General features: G+C 41.5%; 1 protein-coding gene across 7 annotated transcripts in view; it reads right to left on the bottom strand.

The window, feature by feature from the left end:
• The window catches only part of PKNOX1 (PBX/knotted 1 homeobox 1), a 70,845-nt gene extending 48,132 nt beyond the window's left edge, over positions 1-22,713 (bottom strand). For 2 of the 7 annotated variants that reach the window (XM_054005142.1, XM_054005147.1), the window contains exons 1-2: positions 11,239-12,390; positions 6,116-6,205 (exon numbers count right to left, since the gene is read on the bottom strand). The gene's annotated coding sequence lies outside the window, so the exon portion shown is untranslated. Of the gene's footprint in view, positions 1-6,115; positions 6,206-9,406; positions 9,427-11,238; positions 12,394-22,634 lie in introns of those variants that run through there. The other 5 variants (XM_054005086.1, XM_054005095.1, XM_054005120.1 and 2 more) reach the window with 5 other exon arrangements.
• Positions 22,714-23,773: the final 1,060 nt, after the last annotated feature.

Below are 23,773 nucleotides of genomic sequence, written 5' to 3'. Positions count from 1 at the left end.
TTCATCTGTATCCGCAAAAAGAACAGGAGTACTTGTGGCACCTTAGAGACTAACAAATTTATTTGAGCACAAGCTTTCATGGGCTACAACCCATTTCTTCGGATGACCAGGTCTTTTGGGAATCTAAATTCCTGCAGCACCGGCATCAACATGGGTACCATCGGAGATATGTGCATCAATGCCAATACTGTTGGCGCAGACAGTGCCAAGATGACTATGCGCTCTGTTGATTGTGAGGTAGATGGCGGCAAAGTTCTTGTCAGTGCCAAAGCGCTCGGTACTGTGTGGTTAGGTAGTGTACTCTGTGCTGTCTTTGGGCTTCTCTTTGCCTCTATTGCCTGATAGTGCAGTCTTGTCTAGTCCAGCCCTCTTGGGGTCCTTGGACTTATTGGCAGTGTTGGTACTGGAGGTCCCAGGGGAGTCAAAGGTACTGTGCATAGTACCTGACGGTGTGGAGGCTACCGACCTTGTCAGGGAACTCTTTCTGGGATAGTTCCTTGGTAGACAAACTTATGGCCCTTTTCTTACTCTCTTTGTGAGACTCTGTTGCCTTTCTCTTCATGGATAGTGGAGAGTGTGAGGTGGCAGATGTCGGTGATCGCTGCTCTGGAGAAATGCCAGGGCTGAGGTTGGCCACAGCAAATTCTCCATCATTAAAAGTTTCAGCTTCAATTCACGGGCTTTTCGGGCCCGAGTTTTGAGCTTGAGACAGTGGATGCATTTTTGTGGGAAGTGCACTTCTCCCAAGCAACGAATGCACAGGGAATGCCCATTGCTCATGGGGATGGCCTCCCAGCAAGAGAGGCACCTTTTGAACCCGGGGTATTCTGGCATAACCCCATGTAGGGATAACTCCTGTGAAGGGAAGAATTTAGGGAAACACCAATCTGACCTACAGGGTAACTAGGAGGAAGAAAAAAAATATTTTTTTAAACAAGGAGAAAAAGGGAAAGAAAATGGAAACAACTATTAACGAACTAAATCTTAAAAAAAAAAAACATATTATAAAGGGCACTAAAGGCACTTGCCTAGAAAGGGCTCTGCAAGGACTCCATTTCTGGCCAAGGGAGGTTGCAAAGGAACTGATGGTAGTTGGACTAAATAGCACTATATAGCTGCTGCTCACAATGTGATATGGGGGAGAAGGAGCTCATGTGCAGTCCAACAGGCACTGCTACCAAAAATCTCAGATCCTAGGTACAGGGACACAGACACACCTAAGATGAAGCACCCATAGGGACATTACTCGAAGAAGAATCTATTCTTGCATATTTAACTGCCATCTCAAATTTAAGACATATTAAAACAGGTTTAAGATTTTCTACTAAAACCTCTCCCTTCTCTGACAACTTTACAATACTTCCAAAAATCTACCTTCTCTCTCCTCCTCTTCATGTATCCACTCCCTGTAAATCCAGTTGTTTCTTCCTCTTTAATATTTCCACATCTGTCCTTTTCTCATTGTGACCACTGCTCAAAACATGTCTACACCCAATCATCCTCTTATCTTTATTCTTATAACTTTCAATTATCTTTTACCATTCCAATATGCTACTAATGTTAGTTTTCTCACACTCCATTTGACTACCACATTTTATTCTTAAGAACATAAGAATGATCATACTGGGTCAGACCAATGTTACATTTAGCTCAGTAACCTGTCTTCCAATAGTAGCCAATGCCAGATGTTTCAGAGGGAATGAACAGAATATATTTATATCAAGTGATCCATCCCCTGTCATCCACTCCCGTTTCTGGCAATTAGAGGCTGAGGAGATCCAGAGCATGGGATTGCATCCCTGATCATATTGGCTAATAGCCATTGGCAGACCTGTCCTCCATGAACTTATCTAATTCTCTTTTAAACCCAGTTATAGTTTTAGCCTTCACAATATCCCCTGGCAATGAGTTCCACTGGTTGACTTTGCATTGTGTGAAGTAGTACTTCCTTTTGTTTGTTTTAAACCTGCAGCCTATTAATTCCTCCATCCTTCCCATCTCTTGCTGTATAAAATTAAAGCTCCTTTTCATCACCTAGAAAGATTTACATAATCTGTCTTTCACTTACATCTTTGCTCTCATTTCTTCTTCTACCCTCAATTTCCTATGCTTTCTTCCTCCTCCCCCTGACCACTTGCCTTCCTCCTTCCTTCGTCTCCTTCTTCCATTTTCAGATCTCTGCCTTCTAGACGGCCGCCAACTACTCCTGGAACAACCTCCTTGGCTTCCTCAGAGACGTTCCCTCTCTGCCCTCCTTAAAATAAATCCAGCTCTCCTATGTCTTGTGCTTACCTGATCTTACTAAGACTAATCTCTTCAGGATGGTGAGAGTATTTATGTTCTGGAAAACTTTTACAGCACTAAGAAACAACTTTAATTTTAATATAGATTTTTGTTATTTAATTTCTTAAATGTGGTGCTAAATATTGTGTGTGGCACCACCCTTTAATGTAACAAGGACCAATAAAAGGTTCACATTTTATACTACTTTATAAATAACACGTTAGGAAAGGTCAATAAAAAAATAAAATAAAAAAGGATAATGAAATTATGAAGTATTTAAATGAGGGTTTCATAAGCCAAATTTCCATTTATTTTCTTGGGAATTAGATCAACAAGTTTTTTCAAATCCTTAGATACTTGGAGGTTTATATTTTCTAACCCAAATTTATTAAGTAATTACTACTAGGTTAGTGTCATTCCAGTATTTTATTATGGAATGGAAAGAATGAGGAACATTTCAAAATTCTTGCTACATTTGTCTTGGGTTTACTATTCAAATTCCACTGTCCCATATATTTACTAGAGGACAATATTTAGCTTGAAGGTTAACTGCTACTCCATCTCCATAAAATTATAGATTCGGTATCTGTTTTTTTGGAATGGCAAAATATTACAGACTTCTCCACTACAGAAGTTATAAAAAAGGGGAAGGTGAGAATAGAAGGAACAAATGCACTTAATAATCAAACTTGTACACTGGACCCTCGCCAGAACACGGGGTGTTGGATCCATGCGCGGTCCCGAGTTAACGCGGGGACCGCGTTATAGCAGGGATTCCAATTAAGGTAATTAAATTTGGGATCCATGTGCGGTCCCGCGCTATAAGCAAATATTTTGTTACTGTACTGAGACACATGATTGTAAGGACTAAGCAGTCTTGTAATGACCAGTGTTCATCTTACCAGTTAAAGTGGAGGTTTCACTAAAATTTGTATGATTCTGAAGGGCCACATTCTAAAGTAGCAGCTTTCTTAGAGTTTCATCGTATCTTCAGGTGTGTCCCTTTCTGTTTTATCTGATAGTTTATGCTTGGGGAAACCATGTAGATGTCTTCACTTGTAAATGCAGTGAGGATAAGAACTGTACATTTTCCCTACTGTTATAGGCTACTCACATTTCATGTCTTATGGTGATTTCAGAGACAAACCAACATGGCTCTATAAATATACATTGTGCCTCTCTGATCTCCTATAATTATTTAAATAAGTCAAATTAAATGGATAAAGGAGAACCAGAAGATATAATTTGGTAAAATTCTTTTGAAAGTTCATATTAAGTCCCTCACAGAAGGCTACTATGGAAACTATGTAGTCACAGAATGAGAGATGATGTTCTGTTCTTAGTAAGAAACTAGTCGAGAGAGAAAACAGAAAATAGGAATAAATCATTAATTTTCAATGTGTAAAGAGGTTAATAGGGAGTCTGTCCAAAGGAATCTTTTTCAGACTAATGTAATTTCATACCATTATTAAAGGACCTGAAAATGAGTGTGAACAGTATGGTGGCAAAATCTGCAGATAAATTATGTAAATTAGTCAACCCTACAGAAGAACATGAGGAGCTTAACAAGGTCCTAACAATAGCCTGGATGACCCCATCATGCCTGATTCTGACACAGAGAGGACTCCCCACATTTGCATCTCCCCCACCTATGTGGAAGGGGAGGAGGAAGAGATATTTGGAAGCAGATCTGTAGCCCATTCCACTGAGGAGGGCTCCAACACCATCTCCTCTAAATGGAACATTTGAGGAAGACCTCTAAAAGGAATCCTATCAGAGCTGTCCTCCCCTATAGCCTCCTTCTGTGGATTTCGGTGGATGATGAGGATACTGGACAAGACAATGACAGATAAAATTCAGCAAAGACAACTCCAAGGTAATGCAAACTGAAAAGAACAATTTGAGCTAATCATGCACACTGATTGGCTCTAAATTAACTGAAGCCACCGTTATACAAGGCACTGGTGAGACCTCATCTGGAATACTGTGTGCAGTTCTGGCCTCCCATGTTTAAGAAGGATGAATTCAAACTGGAAAAGGTACAGAGAAGGGCGACTAAGGATAATCCGAGGAATGGAAAATCTGTTTTATGAAAGGAGACTCAAAGAACGTGGCTTGTTTAGCCTAACCAAAAGAAGGTTGAGGGGAGATATGATTGCTCTCTATAAATATATCAGAGGGATAAATACCAGGGAGGGAGAGGAATGATTTAAGCTCAGTACCAATGTGGACACAAGAACAAATGGATGTAAATTGGCCATCAGGAAGTTCAGACTTGAAATTAGAACAAAGTTTCTAACCATCAGAGGAGTGAAGTTCTGGAACAGCCTTCCAAGGGGAGCAGTGGGGGCAAAAGACATATCTGGCTTCAAGACTAAGCTTAATAAGTTTATGGAGGGGGATGGTATGATGGGATAGCTTAATTTGGGCAATTAATTATCTTTGACTATTAGCGGTAAATATGCCCAATGGCCTACGATGGGATGTTAGATAGGGTGGGATCTGAGTTACTACAGAGAATTCTTCCCTGGGTGTCTGGCTGGTGAGTCTTGCCCACGTGCTCAGGGTTTAGCTGATCACCATACTTGGGGTCAGGAAGGAATTTTCCTCCAGGGCAGACTGGCAGAGGCCCTGGGGTTTTTTCGCCTTCCTCTGTAGCGTGGGGCACAGGTCACTTGCTGGAGGATTCTCTGCACCTTGAAGTCTTTAAACCATGATTTGAGGACTTCAGTAGCTCAGACAGAGGTTAGGGGTTTATTACAGGAGTGGGTGGGTGAGATTCTGTGGCCTGCGACGTGCAGGAGGTCAGACTAGACGATCATAATGGTCCCTTCTGACCTTAAAGTCTATGACTCTATGTCTATGAGGAAAGACTGAGTTTTCATTGTGTATAACTAAAGAAACATATCTGTTCATTATGCAGTGGTGGTAAAAAACAAATTATGTTAGGTTTTATTAAAAAAGGAATAATATAAGAAAAAACATAATGTCTTTATATAAATTGGCTGTACATCCTCATTTGTAATATTGCACTCAATTCTAGTCAGCAAAAATATAATTCAATTAAAAAAGGATAGAGTAGAAATAGAGAAGGTTCAAGAAGAGCAACAATGATGATTAGAGGCTTGGAAAGACTTCCTTGTGTGAACAAGAATGTCTATGTAGTTTAGACAGGAGGTCAACAGGTGAGCTGAATCAGGTATATAAAATGCTTAATGATATACAGGTCAACCATGTTCTCCTATTTACTCTCATAATAAACTAAGAAAGTGGACACCCAATGATATTAACTCAAGGCATAACTACCTTGTGGGATTCATTGGTGCAAGATGTGGCTAAAAGAGAGCTTTGTAGGATTCAATAAAGAAACAGATATAAACAATGTCATCTGCAGTAAGACTAAATACAGCAGATAGTTATAAGAGATATAAAACCTAATTTTTCAGGGTATAAACCAACCATTAATTGTCCGGGGTCAAGAAGAAACTTCTATGGAATTATTAGTGAATAATTATTCCTTATAGGATTTTTTGTTTATTAAACTACACCTTCCTCTGAAGCATTTAGTACTGGCCACAGTTAGACAGACAGACAGATGTGGGCCACTGACTTGATCCAGTATGACTAGTAGCAGTACCAGTAGTACCAATACTTTCTATACAACCATCCATGTTTTTTGTGTTCACACACAGCAAAGTAAAAAAAAAAAAAAAAGATATTTCTCCTGCCCAAGGCAGGCTAGCGAAGAAAATATAATGAAATTTGCCTCCATCTGCACACTGCCTGTTAAAGGAGGAGTTAACATGGTACCAGCTGCAAGGAAGCTGCTCACCCCTTTATTTCAACTGGACGTAGAGGCCATTGTCTTATTCCAGCAGATTGAATTCCAGGCTCATTGGTGCACAAGATAGCAGATACACACCTAGGAATCAAAAAAGAAAAATTCAGATGGAAATAATAATTTGGTAAATAGCTTATCAGCTGGAAATGAATCTGCCCCACCCCCAAAAAACAGAGTAATAAAAACAAGGGTTATATAAAAAAAAAATGGTAAGATGTTTTTTCTACCATTTCGATTTGCTGGGGGAAAAAAGGATACATTAAAAAAAGAATAAACTGCCCAGTCTTTATTGTTGACTTGCCCTCATCTTACAACCTCCAATGTTGCTTTTGCTAGTGCTTGCAAAAGAAAGCAAATATTGTGACTGCTGATCTTCTTTCCACTGTATGTGGAACCTTTGTATTTTACTCTCTGGATCAACATCTATTTGCTTGGGCAACACAAGGCAAATTCCAAAATAAATCCAGTGATGGCAAATCGGAACAACTGTGTACTGTCTTAAAGAAAGCTCTTCCATATCAAATTAAACACAGAGTCAAGAACTATTAATCCGCTTTTTTTATATCATTCTTAATTGTACTCTCTCAAAATACTACATGAAAAAATATGCAGAATGTAATGTTAGGAATTATTTATCCCGTATGCAGAGAGGTTGTATTATAGGTTTACACAGCAATTTAAAAAGCCTTCTTTAAATTAGCACTTAATATTGAATTGTATTTGACATTTTAAAACTAGCATTTAAAACTAGCATAAAACTGATGCAGAAATTATGAAAATGTACTCAGAAAATATGGTTCCTGAAAACACTATTGAAAAATGAGAGTTAACCCAGGAGCAAAATTTATGGTCAATAAAACTATCTCAGGGGAATGGTCAAGATGCTAATGCCATAGAGAGGTCGAGCAGTGAAACAACAGCTAAAAAGCAGTGATTCTTTAATACACAGTTGTGATTTAAAATAAAACTATGTATTCACTTATTCAAGACTCCATATTTCTAAGCATAAAGCAATTTTTCTAAAGTTTAGTTAGAATGAAAAAAGACAAACGCCAAATCCAAATTTTGAAAACTGAATTGGAAATGGTTGGATTTGAGATCTAGAACTTCAGTTGTGTTCAGTGTAGAACCAATACCTCAAAGGGCCAGCTTTTTATTCCTGGGATAAACTATAATGAGGACACAGTGGCTCACAGTACTTTCCCCCTTATCCACCAAAGCCCCACCTCCCACAAGCAGCTGGACACCCCTTGTTTTCTGCAACTCTCCACTGTTGTCTTTGTGGAGAGAGATCCTGTGGCCTCAGTACTGCAATTGCAGGCAGTATATCTGGGGTTTACTACATTTGTAGATAAATCTCTGATAATTTTCATATGTCTTTACATTGTGCCTCTTCATATAACCTTGTAGTGGGTCTACCCACGTGTGACCTCTGTTTTCATGAAACTTTGTATCAAAGCCTCATATAGAAACCTTGTATTGATGAGCCTTGGTATATGGAAACTTTTGTTTCAAAGCCTCATGTAGAAACTTTGCATTGCCCTTGGTATAATGTTATAGCCCCTAAGGATAGAATAAGATAGAAGGAAAATGTCTTTTTGCTAGCAGTAGAACAAGATCCTCCCCCCCACCACTCTTAATCAATTGTCCTGTTGAATGAAGGAGGTGTGAATGAGGAAGACATGGAAGGCAGCACCTCCAGACAGCCTCAACCCTTGGAGAGGGGCTGGGAGCCAGACAAGCAGACATATTGACAGCCTCAGGGGTTAGAAGCAACCACCTTCTTTTGGAAACACCCTCTTTGCAGCATTGGGACAACACCCAGAAGAAAGAAGCACAAAGGACCAATGGACACTGACACAGATTTTGAATCTGGTATAGATTTGCATGAGAGGGAAGATGCTATAAAAGTGAGGTGTCTTGCAGAGGATCCCGGGTCTCGTCTTGACAACATGGGAGCATCGATCCGGATAGGCAGAAGCCCGGCTCCACCCCCTCCCCCATCTAACTCACCTGGCCAGTGTAGTTAAGGGGAGCAACTAACTGGTAACAACAACAAGACGGAGTGTGCTTGTGTGTGTGTGAGTGTACTCTCTCTCTCTATATCTCCTATGCATATGATACAATGTTAATTAATATACGTATTACTAATAAATGTGGCGTTTTGCCTTTTTCCCCCTGAAAAGATCCTGTGCAGTACTTTAAGTACAACACATTAGCTTTATGAATGTTATCGGTACATGTTATATGTATTGTTGTGGGCTAGGGATTGTATTCTACTCTATGGGGGAGGTTTCAGAGTAGCAGCCGTGTTAGTCTGTATCCGCAAAAAGAACAGGAGTACTTGTGGCACCTTAGAGACTAACAAATTTTCATGAGGTTGATGGATTTCCACTCCATACAGTTACTCCATAAATTTGTTAGTCTCTAAGGTGCCACAAGTACTCCTGTTCTTTCTATGGGGGAGGGTTAACACTGCTCCTCTAGGAATTAAAAACAGTCCCTTGACCCTCCCTCATGTAAGACACCAAGTGTAAGCAGAGAAAGGTGCTTAAGGAGGACAGGACCTAGGTGGAAGAGTGCTACTGAAGTGTGGAGACTGGATGGGAAAGGATGCTGTGGGAGGAAATTGTGTTAGTCTGGATGAGAGGGAATCACATGGGGTTGTCGTTATGCAGTCCTCCCCATGAAGATACTTGAGGCATTAGCAGACCACTATGTTTTCCTCCAGAAGACATCAGTTGAGAAAATGATGGAGGGAGGGTTGGAGGAGGTTTGCATGTGCTGTCCTCTTAAGGATCTTTTTGGAGATAAAGGGAGTGGGGGGGGGGGGGGGGAGAGGAGACTGGAGTGCCACAGGAAATCATGGGGCCTCCACAGGTTGGGACAGTGTGAAGCCTTTGAGGTTTGAGTCTAATATTGCTGAGGTTTTTTAAAACTAATTTTATTCCTTGTGTAGTCCTAGAAATAGGGCAAGATTTAAAGAGGGTAAAAAGAGGGAAGGTATGAGCACTCATATAGAACAGATTTAGCTGTTGAGAAGAAAATTAAAGGAACCAAAGGACAAAGAGAAGAAATTCTTTAATTGCCTAAACACCAATGCTAGGACCCTGGTAATAAAAGGAATTGCTCATTTTTTTTAAGTATAAATTCAGTCTGGTTGTTATTACTGAAATCTGGTGGCAATTAGAATGTTAAAATCAATGGTTACACCCTATTTAAAAAGGATAAAGTGGGCAAAAGGGGAGAGGGAGTGGCACTCTATGTCAAAAATAACATTACCTGTTTCTGAATCACTGACAACTTAGAATAAAATGATCCTGAATATTTATGGATCAATGTCCTAACAAATAAAGCACAAGATGGGGTATTAGTTGGTGTCTACTACAGACCAGCAAAACACACTAGGGAACAGGATGACCAGCTCCTTACACACTTACCTATAATATATAGGGGGAAATGCTACATGATCATGGAGGACTTCCATTTGAGTGACATATTCTGGATGTCTCATGCTGCCAGCAATAAGATATCCTTGGATTTCTAAACAGTATAGATGACAATTTCCTAATTCAAGAAGTGTTGCATCCAACATGGGGGAAACTATATAAGACCTCATCTTAACATATAAAAAGGAGCTGGTCACAGAACTAAAAATTAATGGTAGCTAAGATACAAGTGATCATGACTTGATTATTCTGTTTGCACACTAAATATGTAAAGTCCAGACCAGTAATATATATACACACATGGTACTTTAAAAGGGCCAATTTCACAAAATTTAACACACTTATAGCCAAGTCAGGTGGGAGGAGGAATTTAATCAGAGAAATGTGAATGATAATTGGAAATCATTTAGAACACCATACTAAATGCCCAAAATCTCACAACTGAGGAAGAATACCATATTAGTTTTTTTTTTTTTTAAATCTACCTGGTAGAGGAAGTGAATGCACACACACATATATATTATATAAAAATGGAAAAAAGAAGAAGTTGATAGTAGTTAATATAAATCAGAAGCTAGGAATGGTATAATATTGATAAGGAAAGCAAAGGGATACAAGAAGATATCTATGACCGGAAGAGTTAAGGATAGTATGGAGTTTTTAAAGTATATTAGCAACAACAAGAATCCTAACAATAGTATTGGCCCATTACTAGATGAAAATGGTAGGTTTATCAGTAGTAATGCACAAAAGGCAGAGGTGTTCAATATATATTTATGTTCTGTATATAGGGGAAAAAAGATGAGGTAGTTATATCATAACATTCTTTCCATTCCACTAGAATCTCACGAGGATGTTAAACAGCAGCTACTGAAGTTGGACACTTAAATCAGCAGACCCACATAACTTGTATCCAAGAGTTTTAAAAGAACTGGCTGAGGAGCTCACTGGACCGTTAATGTTGATTTTCAATAAGTATTGGAACACTGAAGAAGTTCCAGAATACTGGAAGAAAGCTAATGTTGTTCCAATATTTTAAAATAGTAAACAGGATTACCCATGTAATTATAGACCTCTCAGCCGGACATTGCTCCAGGGCAAGATAATGGATCAGCCGATATGGGTCTTGATTAATAAAGAATTAAAGAAGGGTAATCAATGTAAATCAACATGGATTTATGGAAAATAGATCCTGTCAAACTAACGTGGTATTTTTTTTGATGATACTACGAGTTTGGTTGATAAAGGTGTGTTGAAGTCATGTACTTAGAATTCTGTAATGCATTTGTCTTGGTATTACATGACATTTTGATTAAGAAACTAGAAGGACATAAAATTAACATGGCACACATTAAATGGATTAAAAGCTGGCTAGCTGATAGGTCACAAGTAGGTGTATTTCTCATGGGGTCCTGCAGGGATTGTTTTTTAGCCCTATGCTATTTAACACTTTTATCAGTGATCTGGAAGAAAATAAAATCACCACTGATTAAGTTTGTAGATGACACAAAAATTAGAGGAGTGATAAATAATGAAGAGGACAGGTCACTGATACAGAGTGATCTGGATCCCTTGGTAAACTGGGCGCAAGCAAACAATGTGCATTTTAATACAGTTAAATATAAATGTATACAACTAGGAACAAAGAATGTAGGCCATACTTACAGGCGGGGGATTCTATCCTGGGAAGCAGCAACTCTGAAAAAGAACTGGGGATCCTGGTGGATAATCACCATAACATGAGCTTCCAGTGAGATACTGTGGCCAAAAGGATTAATGCGATCCTCAGCTGCATGAACAGGGGAATCTTGAGCATAAGTAGAGAGGTTATTTTACCTCATATATGGCACTGATGAGACTGCTGCTGGAATATTGTATCCAGTTCTGGTGTCCACAATTCAAAAAGGATGTTGATAAACTGGAAAGGGTTCAGAGAACCATGAGAATTATTAAAGGATTAGAAAATACCGTATGTGGTATAGTGATAGACTCAAGGAGCTCAATCTATTTTGCTTAACAAAGAGAAGGTTAAGGGGTGACTTGATTAGTCTGTAAGTACCTATAAGGGGAACAAATATGTGATAATGGGTTCTTCAATCTAGTTGGGAAAAGTATAACACAATCCAATAGCCAGAAGTTGAAGCTAGACAAATTCAGACTGGAAATAAGACCATTTTTTTTAAAAACAGTGACAGTAATTTACCATTGGAACAATTTACAAGTGTCATGGTGGCTCCTTTATCACTGGCAATTTTTAAAACAAGATTAGATTTTCTCTAAAAGCTGTGCTCTATGACAGCAGTTCTCAGCCAGGGGTCTGAGGCCCCTTGGGGGGCTCTGAGCAGATTTCAGGAGGTCTGCCAAGCAGGGTCAATGTTAGACTCTCTGGGGCCCAGAGCAGAAAGCCGAAGCCCCATTGTGCGGGGCTGAAGCCTAGGGCCCTGAACCTCGCCACACACAGTTCAAGCCTTAGCCTGAGCAATTTAGCTTTGTGGGGCCCCTGCTTGCTACCCCCTAATGCTGGCCCTGATTTTTATATGCAGAAAAACAGTTGCTGTGACAGTGGTGGGCAGTGGAGTTTTTACAGCATGTTGTGGGGGAGGAGGAGGCCTCAGTTCTAAGGCGCATACTATACAGGCTGTCAGACTAGATGATCACAATGGCCACGGAACCAATGAAAGCCAAAATGGAGACTATTTTAGCTTGATATGGTCAGAGAGAGTACAGTAACTTGGCAAGTGTAAAATACTGCATATCGCTATAGGTTAGGAAGTCAAAATCAAAGGCAGTTTGCTTTTGTCACTTGAAAAAGGCAAAGCACCACTGAGGTTTTGTGCTAAAAACCAAAACAAGGTAACCTGAGCCGAGGCCCAATTCTATAAAAGAAAGCACACAATATCCTAGCATCTTAATTGAAGAATTGACATTGCACACTCATTCTCTCAATGCCTACTTCATCTATTAAAAACACGAAGACCTGTGCACACCTTAACAAATGCATACATTAAAGATATTGTTTAAATCAATGAATTTACTAATGCAATAATACAGCAACATAGTGTACAAGAGTGTACTGTGTCACAGGGACTCACTCATTCCACTGCAGTTGCAGTGATTACTTGTCTCTGACTTACCTAAACACTACTGAGCATATACTACACGTGACCAGAGCTCAAAGAGCCGGGAAGTGGCTGTTTGTTGTTTACAGGATAGCTAAAAATATTGTAATCTTTGTTTGTTTGAAGGATATTGATATGTGTCTTTAGGATTCCCAAAGCATCAGCTTGCAAAAAGAGCTTGTCTACATAGGGAAATTGACTAGCATATCTAGAGCGGAATAACGATTCCACTATAGCTATGCTGGAGTGACTTTGCAGCATGGCCATTCTATTCCACAGTGTCACTGTTATTCCATAATAGCATGCCCACACAGGGGAGTTATAATAGCATAGCTATAGCAGAATAATTAGCTATAGCGAAATAACTGTTCCACTATAGCAGAATATTCTAGTCAATTGCCTCATGTAGACAAGCCCTAAGAAAGTCACTGGTATGATTTTCCATTACAGTATGAGGAAAATTTGATTTTATATAACTTTTCCCTTGACTGCTTTGGGATCCAATCAAGCCACTACCCCACACAGACATGAAAAAGAGTGTAAGGCAAAGTTAAGGTTTGAGTGCATCTTATCTTTCAAGAATGTTAAGTTGGAAATCAATGTTGGAAATGTTAAGTTTCTCGAACAAGGCACCCAAACTCTGCCCATGAGGAGACAAAAGCTTATTTTCATCATTTCTTTGCATGTGGAGTGTTAAAGATATGCATTACATAACACTGGATTTATGTTTCATAGAGACATCTTCACTGTTACTTTGTTACTACATTAATCTTTGCTTTTTTCTTGTAAGTAATCTAATGTAATAATCTGGGCATGCTAAATCTGCATATGGATCATTTTGTGTCTGATGGCATGTGGCCAAGTGTCACTATAGAGACTGAGCCTATAAGGAACTGTGCATTTCACATGAAATGTTATGTGCCCTCAGCATTTGACGGGATTAGGTCCTTAATGATGAGTGAGTAAAGACTGCCTTCAATATACAGTTTGTCAAACCAGGAATTTGTAAAATTATTTTATATGTGCTACTTATGACTAACAATGTTGCGAAGTGGCACAACCATTGTATGATTAAATGAACCTTGTTTTTATGACAAGTTTCAGAGTAACAGCCGTGTTAGTCTGTATCCACAAAAAGAAGAACAGGAGTACTTGTGGCACCTTAGAGACTAACAAATTTATTAGAGCATAAGCTTTCGTGGACTACAGCCCACTTCTTCGGATGCATATAGAATGGAACATATAATGAGGAGATATATATACACACCTTATAAGTACTCTCACACTTCTTATCACACTGTCTGTACTCGGCTAGCTTGATTATCACTTCAAAAGGTTTTTTTCTCTTAATTAATTGGCCTCTCAGAGTTGGTAAGACAACTCCCACCTGTTTATGCTCTCTGTATGTGTGTATATATATCTCCTCATTATATGTTCCATTCTATATGCATCCGAAGAAGTGGGCTGTAGTCCACGAAAGCTTATGCTCTAATAAATTTGTTAGTCTCTAAGGTGCCACAAGTACTCCTGTTCTTCTTCTTGTTTTTATGGTCACTGTTAAAATTAAACTTTAGTATGGATGGATAAGGAAGCACAAGTTTTTAATTTTCTAAGTGCATCACTATGAAGGCAGAATTAAACAAGTTAGGATGCCTCATTTAAGAAGTGCAAACTAACTCTGCATTTCCTTTTTTTGTTTTTACACTAGCATTCTTGAGGTAACATTCACTTAACCCAAATATATATGCCTGCAATCTTCATTTCACCTTAAAGGTTCTGTTTTTTTTAAAAAGAAACCTTAGACTAGCTGGAGGTAGGCTCCTTTTTCCTATAAACTGAAGGGGGTCCAAAGATTGGAAAGTCTCCTGGAGGTCTGGAGTGAATGCTAGCTGGGGCTGCTGGCTACAAAGTCTCCAAATAACCAGTGTCCCCACGCCCATCTGGTGAAGAGAAGTCCTGTAACTCTACAAGGGTACTCAGAATCAGGGATCCTCTCCTACAGAACACAACAGTTCCCTTCCTCTCAGCTTCCTACTGTACACAGGACTTGGGCTGTCCTCCTAAATTCTGCAGGAATGGTGGTAAGGAATAGAGTGGACTGGAAGGAGACCTGAAGTTCAGAAGTGGAGTAGGGGGAGGAAAAATCTCCTTATCCCTCCTTTTGATCTCAAGGCCCCATGAAGGGGATCTCAGCCATAGGTGCCTCACTAATCTCCAGGACCCATTTAGGATTTCCTGGTAAATGAATTTTCCCTCACCTGCTCATGCCCGCTTCCTTACGCCATGAACCTTAGAAAGCTTGTGACCTCCTGCTCATCACAGTCCCCTATTCCCACTGGCTTTAGCAGCTTCACTTGGCCTCCAATTAGCCAAATTAGGTTCATATGGGACTAACATATGGTGCTTTCTGAATGGGTAGTTATTCAATATTTTATTTTAGCTTCATAATTCAGTGTGGCCCATACACTATCTACTGCACTTCAGCCAAAGCAGAACAGAATAAAGAATTATTAATTTCTTAAAGGTTTTTCTGTGGTGCTCTCAATGTAATACCTTAGTTCTTTACAAATGTTAATGAATTTATCTTCACAATATCCCAGTGAGATTCGATATTATCCTCATTTTAGACATGCTGAACTAAGGGACAGAGACCAATGACAAAAATGTCAGAAGTGTCTACTAATTCTGGGTGCTCAACTTGAGAAGCCCAAGACCTGGTTTTTCAAAGTACTTAGTATTTTATAGCAATGAGTAGACAGACTGGAGCTACCATTGACATCACTTGTAATCATGAGCGCTTCACACTTCTGCAAATTTGGCCCAAGATGTCTCTTGTTGGGCACCCAGAAAACAAAGCATACCCAATAAGCATCTAACTGTGAAAATGTTGGGTTTAGTAACTTCCAGAATCACAGAGGAACTACGTTCCAGAGGCAGGGATAGAATCCAATTCTCTAGTGAAGCATTCAATTGTCTTAACCACAAAACCACCATTTGCTCGTCCTGCAGTCCCCTGCCTTATTCACAGCACACCTTCCAACTTCTGCAACAAATGAAGCAAGGGTCCTAAATACCATAGCCTCATTCACTACAAAACCCAGATGCTTCTCTAGAGCACAGTCCTTGTGTGCACTGAATAAGTCAGGAGTCCAGTAGGTTTGGGATGGTTACATCCACAGCAAAGTCCTCTGCCACGAGATAATGGAGTAACCAGCAGCAGTAGAAAACTATGTGGACCTGCTACTAGAGGGAGATGAGACAAATTCTGGCAGTGGCTTTCACAACTATTTTGTAGCTAGCAAAGGAATGTTGAATTAAGAATAATGGGTTTAATTCCAATGTGCCGTAATGGTTAGAGCATCTTCTGCTCTTGTTCCCCCTAGCCTCTCCCTATCCCCTTCTGCTCCCATTCACATCTCTTGGCCCATCCCTCCCGATGCCTCCACACCCAACTCCTGTCCCGCTCCCTTATTCCCTCTGTTCCCATTAGTTCCTAACCCCCTCATTCCTTTCCCCCTCTTTTGTCCTATTGAATCTTGCCCCTGTTGCCCTCTCCTGACTCCTGTTCCCCTTCCACACCAGGTTCTTATCCTCATTACCAACCCTTCTGCATTTCACTCAGTCTGCTTCCTCCTTGCTCTTCTTGCAGTCTGAGCACCAGTAGGAGGAGCACTGACAGGAGAGACACTCAGTTCCTGTGCCTGGCACCACAGTAGTATTGGGGTACGTCTAGACTACCCGCCGGTAATCGATCTATCGGGGATCAATATATCGCGTCTCGTCTAGACGCGATATATCTATCCCCGAACGCGCTCCCGTCGATTCTGGAACTCCACCAGGGCGAGCGGCGGTAGCGGAGTCGACGGGGGAGCCGCGGCCGTCGATCCTGGGCCGTGAGGACCCGAGGTAAGTCGAAATAAGATACGCAACTTCAGCTATGGGAATAGCATAGCTGAAGTCAATGTATCTTACACACACACACACACACACACAGTGTAGACCAGCCCTTAGTAACTGGGAGAAGCAATTACAGGGAAGGTCCTGCTCAGCCCCTATAGCCCTGGGATGCTGCATGCTCAGTGCAGATGGAATCTTCATGGAATTTAGCTGCCAAACTCTAACAAACTGCTAATCACATGTAAACGTTTTCCAGAGGCTTATAACTCAAATAAATTTGAGCTAGTTTTCACAAGGGCAGCCAAAAATATAATCCTGGCACAAATGCAATCACCCTATCAAATTTCAAGTCTCTGTATCCATGTCCCTCAAAACAAAGGCTGTAAGATTTTGTTTAATTGGCAAAATGTATTTTTCCCTAACCTCATTCTCAGAAATCTTTGAACTCTTTTAGCTGAAACTTTCCAAAATAATTCAGTTTAAGACAGCCCAAATGGTTTAAGTTTGCCGAAGTTAAAAGCAACTGAAAACAGGATTTTATAACGGAGAGTGTCAGGCAATCTTACTATAGGCATTGCTACCTTCATCACTTAGAATATACACCTCTACCTCGATATAACGCTGTCCTTGGAGACAAAAAATCTTACCATGTTATAGGTGAAACCGTGTTTTATCAAATTTGCTTTGATCCACCGGCGTGCGAGCCCCACCCCCCAGGAGCGCTGCTTTACTGCGTTCTATCCGAATTCGTGTTATATTGGGTCGCGTTATATCAGGGTAGAGGTGTATATGAATTTAGTGGTTATGAACTGACTGATCTGGAAACATAAGTTCTTTAGCTAAACAGGTACAGCATGAGCAGTGCATACATACATGCACCCACACACCTCTCACTCCTCTATATTCTATACACACACATATTATGTACTTAAGTTCCAACTCCTGTTTTAGAATCCCACATGTTTCTTATACAGGACATATATTTGAGAGAACAAAAACTAAGCCTGTATTACTGTTTTCCCTACTCTTTAGTCCATTGTTTTTAACTCTAAAGTAAGTAAGCGGAGAGGGCCTAGCCCACTGTGACTACCCCCAAAACTCACTATATCCTCAAAAAGGGCAGAGAAATTATCCTGAAAGCCCATAAATACAGGTTTAATCTGCTGGCAGTGTAATTCGTTTTTATTTTATTCCACTAGAAGTAAATCACCATATCCCTTTTATTATCAGCAATAGGAACTGCAGAAGATGGGGAGTTCCACCAGACAGAGAATGCCACTCTAAGGACAGTATATGACTATTTCTTAAACTGGTAATTCTATCCCCAGTTGTCAAGATCTGCTTTACAAAGCCTGGAATGTAGACCCAACTATTACATATTTTTGATAAAGTATTTTACTCAGTTATCAGTTGAGTCTTTACTAAAAGCTTCACCAGTAAGAGACAAATGAGGAATAGCAAGGGTTTTTTGTTTTTAATACAGCAGCACAAAATAATACATTAATTTAAACACGGCTTATTACTGCTGATGCACACCATTCAATTTTAAGAGTTGGGTTTTTTATAAATTGTTCAGAAAATTCACTCTTTAAATCAGTGATACTGAGATTAAGGCTCGGGAGCCACAAGTGGCTTCTTAATGCGTCTCCTGAGGCTCTTTGCATCCCATGATATTAAAACAACATGATTTAATTATTAACCAATCAGAATCCTTTTACTAGCTTATTAAACAATTGTAGTTGATAAAATAATAATACCTGGTCAGTCATTTTGCTGGGAAAATAATTCTATATGTATAGAAAATGAAACAATGAATTCACACTACTGTAGCTCTGTGAGTAATGTTGATCGCTACTTTGGCTCCTGAACCACTGAGGTCTGAGTATCACTGCTTTAAATTATGTACTAATACTAAGTTGTTGACATACTCTTTCTATTATAACACAGATCTGACACACAGATTGTAACAGAACAAGAAACAACAATCTGAGACCTAGCTAAACTCTCAACTTGAAAACCCTTCTCTCCCTCCTTCCCATACGATACCCAGCGAAGTCCAGGGATATTTAAATTAGATTTTTGATTGTACTTTGCCACTTGGAACTGAAATACTTAGAATAACCAACAACTATTCTATCCTAGATCACATATTTATCATATCAAACAAGTCGTCCACAAAATTGTTCTGTAGATGCAAGGAGGAAGAACACATGTATGCAAAGCAGAAGATGTAGGTTTTATTTCCAGTTCTAACACAGGGCGACCTTGGACATGTCACTTACCTCAAGTTAGGTCTTCATTAGCACTTTTGTCAGTCAGGGATGTGGGGAAAAAAAAACAAAAACACATCCCAACCAACATAAGTTACCCCGACAGAAGCACCAGTGTGCACAGCACTATGTCGGCAGGAGATGCTCTCCTGCTGACATAGCTACTGGTACGATGATTTAATTATGCCAACAGAAGAACTCTCTCCTGTCAGCATAAAGCAGCTACATGGGAGACCTTATACCGACGCAGCTGCATCGATACAGCTGTGCTGCTGTAAGGTCTCTAGTATAGACGTAGCCTCAGTATCACCATTGTACAGAGGAAGAAACTAAGTTATTACTATTTACTTACCGCGCCGGATTGTTTTGAGGCTTACTTAGCTAAAATTTGACATGGTCAGATGAAGGTTGCCTTGTATTTTCTCCCCTCCCCCACTTTCATTCTGGGCTACCAATGTTCCATGCTTAGGACATTGGAATCACTTCTATTATCGTGAAGTGTGAGATCACAAATAACGAATGCCTCAAAGAAGTACCCAGGCCTCTATAACTATATTTGACATGGACAATAATAAAAACAACAAAAATCTAAAAGTTAAGCCTTTTACTATAAAGAAAATGAATGCAAGCCAACAACCTGTATGCCAAACTGGACTTTCCAAGTGTGTATCACAATTTCCATTGTAACACACCACATAGAGTTCTTAAACTTCCATAAAGCATACAGCAAATGGTAACTAAATACTGTTCTAGTTCAGCAGAGCACTTAAAGCAAGTGAGTAATAAATAAATATCTATTTCACAGATGAAAGGCGGCAGGTATAATTAACCCCACTTTACAAATGGAGAAACAGGTGAAGTGGCTTGCCCAAGGTCACTCAACAGGTCAGTAACAGAACCGGAAATAGAACTGCAGCTCTCCTGAGTTCCACTCTAGTGCTATATCCTCTACACCACACTGCCAGTGAAGCCAATGAAACTATTCACATGCTTAAAGTATGTCCTTAAGTGATTTACTAAATTAAGAACTTGCCATAAAGTTTACATTTTGACGTTGACATTTGTGTCCTTTATTATAAATCAGGGCAGAGGACTATCTAAAACTGAAAGTATTCCTGGTGACAGACTAAACTGAAGGTATGTTTGGAACACAAACTGAGCATTGAAATTATTCTCATTGTAACAAAAAATAAAGAAGCATTAAATACTAAGCTATAGTAAAAACAAAAACTCAAAAGACACACTGTTCTGTATCACCAAATAAATGTGATTTGTTATTTGTCTCATTTCTCAGATATTTTCAATAATTTAAGACAGTTCATTATAACTTTTTGTACTTACTAATTTATAAATATACACATTTTTTGCAATTTTTGGCAGAGGTATTAAGAAAATGTGTCCACAATATATTTTTATTATCTGCTACCCTGGAGATTGTGGGTTTGGATCAGGAAATTTCTGATGCTCCAGCAGTCATTAGTTTTCTGGCCTGCAATATAATCTGAGAGATTAAAGTATCCTGTATACACAATTAACATTCTTGAAATACATTTTAGGGCTTGTATACACACAAACACAAATTGTAACACTTTGACTATACATGTATAGTTAAAGAGGTACAACACCCCTATGTGGACCCAGTTATGCCAGTACAAAGGTGCTTTATATTAATATAGCTATTCTCATATAGGTATTGTTTATTTCCAATCCCGTATAACTAGGGGTCCAACTAATATAACTCCTTCAAGTTAAAACAAAACAAAACCCCTAACTGAATTAGGTATACCCAGTACAAAAACTGAGTATAGACTAAACATTTGAAATGAGAGCAAGATCATGGACTTTAGAATAAGCAAGCAGCGATAACTGTGTACAAGAAAGCTTTTTAAAAAAATAAATAAAGTTTTAAATAGGACATTTTAAATTATATGAGCCTTTTATAATAAAGTAAATTGATCTTCAAAAAACCCTCTGTGATTCCCAAGTTCTCCAAAGAAGTCTACAAACTAAGCCAAAATGTGTTTCATACTCTCTACTCCAATAAGATATTTAAAGGAACAGACAGCAGAGTCCAAGTAGGAACAAGGGGAAAAAATTAAAAAATAAGTTTTGCCTGGATTGCTCTATGTGGATAAAATATTTTATTATGTAGCACAACATTCCTAATTCATAAGGCTATCAAAATAAACCTGAAACCTCACTTTCCCCCCTGAAACCACACATCAGCTACATTTCTGTAGATGACTGGGACAAAAAGAGGACATTAATTGAAAGATGCATACAAATCCAAAAACAGCAATTGCATCTCCAAGAGTGCTGGAAATATTAGCTGCTGGGACACCATTGTACAGATGAAAAACCACCTTAAAAAATATAAATAAAGCATGACATGCAGAGAAACACATAGTATAAATGTTAACCAGTGAAGTTTTAATTGGTGAGCTCTGGGTGATATCTACTGGTACATAGGACACACATTTCCACAGACTCCGGATGTGTGGCTAATTGAGGAAATATTTCAGGATAGATAAAATGGGGTACCGATATTATTACTATGTATATGTAGTACAATAGTGGCCAAAGGCCCCAGACAAGTTTTGGGGCCAAATTGTTCTAGGTGCTGTGCAAACATGTAGGAAGTCATGCTCCATTCTTCAAATTGCTTATAATATAAACTGAAACAAGCTGCAACAACTATAACGTAGCAGGTCAGTTTAGCATAGAGCTAATAAGACCAGCCACTGCCTAGCCTAGCTATGAGCACAACTTGTAATTTCTGAGTCATTTCAAAGGCATCATGCTGCCAGACCACTATTCATTAACTGGCTGATTTCTTGTGGGTGTCAAGGAAAAAGTGGAATTCAAGATGGGATTTGAGAAGGACTGTGAACGATACAGTGGGTATCTTTGTTGTTTATGTGGGGGCCTAATAACCCACTCGTGCAAGCCAGGTCTATTGGTGTCAGGCTCACGGGTTTAGACTGTAGGCTCCTTGGGGCAGGAACCCAGGCCAGCTTTTCTAGCCTGTACAGTGGTGCTGATGGCGGCCTGGGCCACAGACTAGATGATCTCCTGGGCTCTTCCGGCTTGAAAAACTGTAACTCAAACTCTCAGCGCCCAACAATAACCTGGGCTATCGGCAGACGGTGCCCGGCAGCAGCATGGCGGTGCCCGCGGCAGGCGGCGAGCAGAGACGCAGGCAGCTGCTCTTTTCTCTCGCCCAGGGACTGCCGCGGGCCAGGCTAGGCCACAGCGGCAGCGACCGCCCCACCTCCCAGCCTGCAGGGGGGAAGGGGGAGAGCAGTGCCCCCGCCCAAAAGCCCGGCGGCGGCAGCAGCTCCCCCGGTCCGACCCCCGCGCCATCGGAATCTTCGCAAAGGCCCTTTAAATGTCCCCCCTCCCGCCGCCCTCGCGGCACAAACAGCTGTTCCCCGTCCCCTTCCCTCGCGCCGCCCCCCTCCTCCTCCTCGGCGCGCGCGCGAGCGCGCCGCCTCCCTCGCGCTCCCACAAAGGCAACGGTTAGTCGGCGGCTGTTCCAGAAATTTCCTCGCTCCCCCCTCCCCTCCCCGCGCCTGTCCGCCGCCGCCGCCCCTATCCACCCCCCTCCCGGGTTGGATATAGCGCGGGTGCCCCCCTCCCCGCTGCTCCGTGTGGCGGGCTCTCGCTCCCCCCGCCATCCCCGGTCTGCTTGTGTGTCTGGGCCCGGCCGCCCAGCGGCGGCGGGCGCGCCGTGATGGATGGATGGCTGGGAGCGGGTTTGAGTGACAGCGCTTACCTGGGTGCCAATCTTCGTCACACTGACAAGCGGCTGCAGCAATCGGGACCCGCACCGCCGCGACACGCGTCACCGCGCACACATGCACCCGGCCAATCGCCGTCGGCGCCACACTATACGACAGCACGCTGCGCATCACGCCTCATCAATATTCACCAAGGGGGCGGGGCGAGCGCCGGCGCAGGGCACGCCCACCACTACGCTCGCCGGAGCGAGTGGGCTGGGCGGGCCGCACGGCTCCTCCTCACGCCGACGTGCCGCCACACGTCCGTAATGAATACTCATGAGGGGGCGGGGCGAGTGCGGTCTCTGCCCCGCCTCTTCTGTGTTGTCGGGGTTAGAGGGAGGTGAAACCAACTCCCAAGGGCGGGGGGACGGAGATACCAAGTGACGCGGGGAGTGGCGGGGGCGGGGGAGCCGACTTCTGAGGCATCTGCATCAGGGCCTGCTACAGCTGTTGTCCCCTATGGTTCTGCCCTGAGCTGGCGAGGGAGGCCTAGCATTTAGCGCCCCCACTTTGCTGCCCCCAGGCTCTCAAATGCCTCTGCTGCCAGGGCGCCCCTCCCTCCAGGCCCTGGCAGGTGTGATGCCCCCAGGCCCCCTTGTGTGTGTGGCTTGTGTCCCAGTCGCTCCCCTGTCCCCTCCCCCCCCCTCGCCGTGCAAGGCCCTGTGCTTGCCCCCCACGTAGCCAGCCCATCCCCAGGGCCTCGCTGCCCACAGTCAGGGATGCAAATAAAATAAAGGCAGGGGGCGAGGGGGAGCAGCAGCCTGGGAATGGCAGAGCCTGTTGGTGTTACACAAATGGGCACTGCTGCACTCTGTTTGCCATAGCCTTCTGCAAACCCAGGCCAAGGGACAAGCCTTGGCCAGCTGAGCTGGTGAAATTGGAAGCAGGCTAGCTGAGTGTCTATGCAATACACAGGCCTGTCCCATATCCCCTAAGCATGACCCCACTTCTCCCCGTCTATCAAAACCCTGCTCTGTCCCCACCTGCAGTTTTTCTCTCTGGAATCTGGTCACGCTACACCTACCATCACCACCTAGCCAGTCACATATTGTCATTTTAGCCGCCTTCTTGCCTGAGGAGGCCTACAAGGCCTGGTCTACACCAAAAACTTAGGTAGCCCTAACTACATTGC

This window comes from Malaclemys terrapin, chromosome 1 (assembly GCF_027887155.1).
Source record: "Malaclemys terrapin pileata isolate rMalTer1 chromosome 1, rMalTer1.hap1, whole genome shotgun sequence".
Taxonomy (NCBI): domain Eukaryota; kingdom Metazoa; phylum Chordata; order Testudines; family Emydidae; genus Malaclemys; species Malaclemys terrapin.
Note: the sequence above shows the minus strand (reverse complement) of the source record. Positions and strands in the feature narration are given on the sequence as shown.